Below are 6,223 nucleotides of genomic sequence, written 5' to 3'. Positions count from 1 at the left end.
CAAACTTTTACGTAAATGTTCGGGTTCGGGTGCCGAAAAACCTAAAGTTCGGTACGAACCCGAACTTTACAGTTCGGGTTCGCTCAACTCTACTCAACACTAATCAAAATATGGAGTCTTGGACAAATGAAGATAATCAGTTGATGTTTATTGTAGAGACCAGAACATCTTACATTCCAAATCTTGAATTATATCTGCTTCTTGTTTTGTAATTTAATTGTTAGCAATAACTTCATTAATCCAATTAACGAACTTGCAGACTTTGGTGTAGACACCGGGATAATTGGGTTGTGCACATCCATAACCCCAGGACACTACTCCATGCAGTTCTCCCTTACAAACCACTGGACCACCGGAGTCGCCCTATAAACAGGAAGAAGTAAGGTAATGTGATGTACATGGTGACTCCACCAGCAGAATAGTGAGTGCAGCTCTGGAGTATAGTACAATATGCAACTCAGAATCAGTACAGGATAAGTAATGTAATATATGTACACAGTGACTGCCCCAGCAGAATAGTGAGTGCAGCTCTGAAGTATAATAAGGGATGTAACTCAGGATAAGTACAGGATAAGTAATGTATGTACACAGTGACTGCACCAGCAGAATAGTGAGTGCAGCTCTGAAGTATAATACAGGATGTAATTCGGGATCAGTACAGGATAAGTAATGTATGTACACAGTGACTGCACCAGCAGAATAGTGAGTGCAGCTCTGGAGTATAATACAGGATGTAACTCAGGATTAGTACAGGATAAGTAATGTATATACACAGTGACTGCACCAGCAGAATAGTGAGTGCAGCTCTGGAGTGTGATACATCTACATATTAATATTCCACACGAACACTGTATAAATCTATTGTTTATACAGATATTATAGCATGAATATATATATATATATATTATGGGGATTTCAGAGTACCTGACAGGAGTCCTTTCCACCCTCTGGATAGCCCAGGCAGATCATGTTTTCTGTAATCTCTCCTGGGTAGGAAGCCATACAATCTGCCTCAGATACAACAGGAACACACACACACTGCAGGATGTCTGGGTTTTCAACTAGAATAGAAACCGTATATTAAATAAAATGTATAGTTTAGACATAAGAAAACTAAAAAAGAATGACTTTTTGACTTTTGCGGGACAGTGTTGTGTGTGTGTAATGATTAATGTGCAGGGAGGGAGGAGAAGCTGATCTGCCCCCACCACCTGTTATTGTCAAAGTTGGAAACCTGTGTTATCTGCCCCCAGCTTTGAAATTGAGGTGTTCAATTGTTAACACACTCTCTAATGATAATGAGATGACTGCTGTCAATGCCCCCCAGTGTACACTAGTGTTGGGCGCGAAAATTTTCGAATCGGGAATATTAATCGCGAATATCGGCACTTCGAGAATTTGCGAACATTTAGAATATAGTGATATATATTCGCAATTTCGAATATTCTAGATTTTTTTCTTTATCAGTAACCTCCCTTCTTGCTTGTGGGCCAATGAGCAGGCTGCAATGTCTTTGTCTGAGCTTAGCAACACCCCTAGCAACCAATAGGAAAGTTGCCGACCCCTTACTATATAAGAACCTCCCCAGCAGCCAGTGTATGTAATATTTTGCAGATCTGAGTTATTGCTGCGCTCTCTGCTTTCCTGTGTCATTACATTAGATAATTAGTTAGTTAGTTGGATAGATAGATAGTTACCTTATATATATAATACAGATAGTTACTGGGAGATAGTCAGTGTAGGTTAGATAGTGATATAGTGTGGCAGATGTCATAGTGCTGTGATGTCACAAGTTCAAAACAATACTTAGTGCACCAATCAGTAATATGTAGTCAGACCTGCTAAAATGTGAAGTTGCCCGTATTGCGCCAAAATATGCGCATCATTAATTGCCGATTAGCGCAATCGTGAATATATCGGAGCACTCTATCTGCATATAAAGCTATTGTAATGTTCTGCCGTGCCAACCATTTTCTCCAGTCTCAGGAAACTTCTAGCAGCTTGAAAAATGTAGCTATAGCGACCCACGCCTGTATTGAGCGCACATTATTACATATTATTATTACACATTATTACATTATATTACATTGCCGATTTTCGCAATCAAGAAAATAATAGCAAATTCTCCAATTTGCTATTATATGACGAATATATGACGAATAAGTTATTTGCAAAATATTACGAATTCGAATATGGCCCCTGCCGCTCATCACCAGTGCACACAGCACAAGCAGTAAGGTTGCAGGAAAAATGCATCTATTGCAAGAGTTGTTTGACTTTGGGGATAAAATATCTATATAGGATATAGCCAGGTTTTAATTTGACCATTTTGGAGAGAAATGCTCATCCTGATATGCTTTTATTGATCTTCAAAAGAATATTCAGTCATATCCTTCTCTCTGAAGCATCAACTTACATCCGGTGTAACCCCAGCCAGACACTTTGCACTTAGTTCCCACCGGTGGACCACTTCCAGGAGGACAGTTTTTGGGAAGCTTGATGGGCCGCACTGCTTTATTCAGCTGGGCCGGCACTGATAGCTTGATCAACATGATGTCATTATCAAGCAGGTAAGGGTTATACTCTGGGTGTCGAATGACTTTTTCAGAGTCAATGAACTGTTCTGTTCCCTCCGGTTCTCTTATATTATATTCTCCAAGCCTGCACTGAACATTTCTGAAACAGAGGAGAAGAAATCATTGACAGGGTAAAGGTTACAGCTGCAGACTCTATGGTTCCTGATGGAAAATCTTAAATAAGCACCAACGCTTCTATGCCACAACCACCCAAAGCTGCAGTGGAAAGTGGTCTTCTAGAAGAAGGTCCTCTGAATGGGCTCCATTCAGGTGAATGTAGCTGGGCACAGCTGAACTATTTTTTCTGGCACACATGTACTTGACACTATGCAGGGATAATCAATAAAGAATCTTAGGATCTATCTTCCACAGCATTTGCAAGGTAAACATTATAAGACCACTATATAGGGTCCCATTTAAAGAAAACATACGGTATGGAATGTTTCTGTATAAAAAAGTGTAGTAGACTATTGTTATCTATACAGTTAAAGGGGTTGGTCAATCTCTTGATGGCCTATCACTAGAATATGCAACCAATGTCAGATGGGTGTGGGTCCCATGAAGTGAGAATGAGCACATTGAGCTCTATTCACTCTCCAATCACTTATGTGGGAACTTGGAAAATAACCGAGCGAGCATGTTTGGCTAATTTTAGAAGGTCCATAGTAGTGAGCGCACGGCACAAGGACACCTCTCCATTCGCCTTTATTAGACTGCCGTAAACAGCTGAGCCAGCGATCGGCTATTTTCGAAACTCCCTTACAAGTGAACGGAGGATGAGCATGCTTGTGTGGTGCCCTCACTTTCACATTAAGGGGCTCATTCTGATGAAACGAGTGGTCCTAGTGGTGTCTATATGACGTCCGTGGCACATCTGAGCTGTATGCTTTCAATGTCTGAGATGGGAATACCCCTTTAAGAAAAAAAAAAATTATACTGACATATACCTCCCAACTTATGCATAAAAGAACAATCCTGGAGCTCAGAAATAAAGTTAAGCAGGGTTCCCTCAGTTTTTAGCTGGCCCCAGTTGTGTTTGACCTAATCTTTATGACCTGGCCCCGGTCATTACGGTCCTGTAGACTGGCTATGTTCGGCACAATCCCAGGCTTATTTACTTCTGACTTGGCTATGGTCAGGATCACAGACTTGTCTTAACAGTGAGTTGTCCCCAAGTGGCACGTGGCCCAGTAGTGATGTGCTTCTTGGGGACAAGTCACAGCTGATGCCAGTCATTGCATGCAGTGTTTTATGTGACCCCCTTTGTAGCCCAGCAAGTTAACAAACCAGAAGATCAACACAGCCATCCGCAAAACCAGAGCAGAAGACACTGGGAAAGTATGATTCTTTGATTCGGTCAAACGCACACTGGAAAACCCCTTTTAGCTAAACATACATGGCAAAGACTATTAAAGGGGTTATCCAGGTAAAGATGATAATGACCTATTCTCAGAATAGCAGTAATAAATAGTTTAGAGAAGCACAAATGTACGTTGTATAACTCCCTCGGAATGCAACAGCATGTCCAAACCACCGATCCTCAATGGTCAACAGATCAGCGTAAAAATAGATGACAGAAGCATATCCAAATGAGGGTCCTTTATTCACCGTACATCCATGAAACAATGTACATAAAAGTGCAACGTTTCGGCTACATAGTAGCCTTTATCAAGCATCAATGCTTTATAAAGGCTACTACGTAGCCGAAACTTTCAGCGAATAAAGGACCCTCATTTGGATATGCTGCTGTCATCTTCTATTTTTACGCTATTCTCAGAATAGGTCATCTATATCACATCAGCGGGGGTTGAATTCTCAGCATCCTCGCCGATCAGCTGTTTCAGGCAGCCGCGGTGCTCACCGAAGCTCTGGTGAGCGATGCAAGATCCCAGCAGCTTTCCAAGGACAGCACCGTACATTGTATAGTGGGTAAAGAATAAATCAAGGCAACTGGACGTACAGTTGCCTTGATTTATTCTTTACAGATATACCATGACCTGGATAAATGAGAACCTTCACAGACATATTGTATAGTGGGAGTTCTTGGTATTGCAGCTCAACTAGAGCTGGGGCTGAGCTTCAACTAGACCACATAACTGATGTGATGTTACTGGCCAAGGAAGAGGCTGCGGCGCTCAAGGCCTCTTCTAATAGCTGATTGTGATTGCCATTGTTGAACCCCCCTGCACATCCGATTCTGATAACCTATCCTGAGGAAAAACTTCATTTCCTAGATAACCCCTTTAAACTTATCTTTCTTGTAATCATGGGAAGCAGATGTTACATAGCTATTCTACCATCAAAATAAACCATTATTTCAGAGGGCTGTGGCTGTTCTTATCTCATGAAGTGATGACATATGACTAGAATATACAATCACTTTTTGACTATTGTGGGTCTGACCTCTGAGAATGAGGGATTCCCACTAAACTCTTTCAGAGTGCGCATCGGTGAACCAGGTGCCTGCTGTGCAGAGAAACGCCTCAAATCCTTCAAAGTACTTACGATTGATAGCAGTGAGCAGCAGACACCACCCATTGCTCGTTGATCAGGATTCCTCCACAGAAATGATAGCCCACATTAAGAGACACCTGATAGGGAACTTTACAGGGGTGACCTCCAACTATCTTATCATCATCGTCGAAAGGCGTTGACACTGAAGAGAAAGACATTCTGTCCATTAGCTACAAGTAGTCTAAATATAATCACATACATTCAAATATTAAAAAAATAAATGTTACTTTCCATTTACAAAACTAAATTAGTCAGGAAATTCAGTTTTTTGTTAGTTTCTTTTTTCAAAAAGTTTCAAAAATGTTGGCTAAAATCTACAGTCTGTCTAGATCTTTCTAGCTTGCATGGACTACTGTCCATACTGTCCACCTTGTTCCTCCACCCTTCAGCCTTTAGTTTGCCTTGTGCCGTGCCTCCTGGCCGGATTGGCTGATTGACGGAGGCGTGTCTAACAGGGCGGGGTTTCACCCTGTAAAGCTCGGTGTTCTGTGGGCCGCTTTGCGGCCATCACAGTGCCGGGTTACATGCACACTAGCACGCAGCACCTCAGCCTAGAGGTTGCTAGCTCAGGCAGGATAGTGACTGTTTGTAAAGCTCCGTACCTCACACTAGAGGAAAACGGTGCTAGGCAGGGATCTCTATCACTGACTGTTTGTTTGTCCATTACCTCGGTTATTAAAACAACACTGAGGCTCTGGGCTCTAGTATTAACCTGGTGCACATAGCTCCTGATGAAATGCATTCCCAATGCATGGAAACGCAGCGTTGAGCTGTTGCAAATAAGGGACATGTCAGGGCAACCATTGCTCCTTTAATCCACCTGGAGTGAATGCTATTGCTCTGCCATAGTCCAGCACCTGTGATTATTAGTGCAGTGAGAGTCTGCGCGCTGGCTCTCACTGTTTTGGAGTGGTGTTTGGTGAAATTCCCATACCAATACATCCCCTTGATACCTTTCACCCTGGGATACACATCTTGAACCCTGTGGTTGAATGAGCCCCTTATGCTAGTAGCTTGTGAGACTACACTGGCAATCCAGATGGTGGTGCTATTTGGTATGTATCAGTGTTTTCACAATTGTTAAAGTCAGTTTTGCACATTATACTGACGGTTGATACCCCTTATTTCTTAAT

The 6,223-nt window shown here is 42.0% G+C and overlaps 1 pseudogene; it reads right to left on the bottom strand.

Annotated features, from left to right (window-relative positions):
• Nucleotides 1–213: 213 nt before the first annotated feature.
• On the bottom strand, nucleotides 214–5,324 carry LOC122942044 (annotated as a pseudogene).
• Nucleotides 5,325–6,223: the final 899 nt, after the last annotated feature.

This window comes from Bufo gargarizans, chromosome 6, assembly GCF_014858855.1.
Source record: "Bufo gargarizans isolate SCDJY-AF-19 chromosome 6, ASM1485885v1, whole genome shotgun sequence".
In the NCBI taxonomy this organism is placed as follows: Eukaryota; Metazoa; Chordata; class Amphibia; order Anura; family Bufonidae; genus Bufo; species Bufo gargarizans.
This window is presented reverse-complemented; position numbering and strand designations above follow the sequence as displayed.